The sequence below is a fragment of the Camelina sativa genome, chromosome 7 (assembly GCF_000633955.1).
Source record: "Camelina sativa cultivar DH55 chromosome 7, Cs, whole genome shotgun sequence".
NCBI classification, from domain to species: domain Eukaryota; kingdom Viridiplantae; phylum Streptophyta; class Magnoliopsida; order Brassicales; family Brassicaceae; genus Camelina; species Camelina sativa.
In genome coordinates, this window is record NC_025691.1 from 21410327 (window position 1) to 21410840 (window position 514).

The window sequence follows — 514 nt, forward strand, 5'->3', positions numbered from 1 at the left end:
TATATATATATATATAAAGAAATTATTTTTCTTTGGAGAAATTATAAAAATAAATTACATGATAGTAGTTTTGCAACGGAGTGACACACAAAACACCTTGTGTAAAGAATAAAGTAATTTACAAAAAAAAAAAAAAAATCACGTCCCATTTTTATAAACAACACGTTCTAAATAAATGATTTTGAGTTTATATACGAGTTGAAGAAAAATAAAATAAAAATTATTTTTGTTCTTTTGGTATACATCTTATGTATCATATATTCATATTATATACTATTATTTGAAGAGTTAAAGAAGAAAAAACAAACAAACAAACACAGACTTTTTCTGATATTTAGTTACAAAATACTTTAAAACAATATATGTTGATCGTTTTAATAAAAGAATGTATACAGAAAATTGAATGATTTTTCCAAATAATGTTTTACATATCCTTTATATGTTGGAGCTTTCTAAAGATCTTTTTCTATACCACATAGCATTCTCCATATCCCCCCCCCCCCCCCCCCCCCCA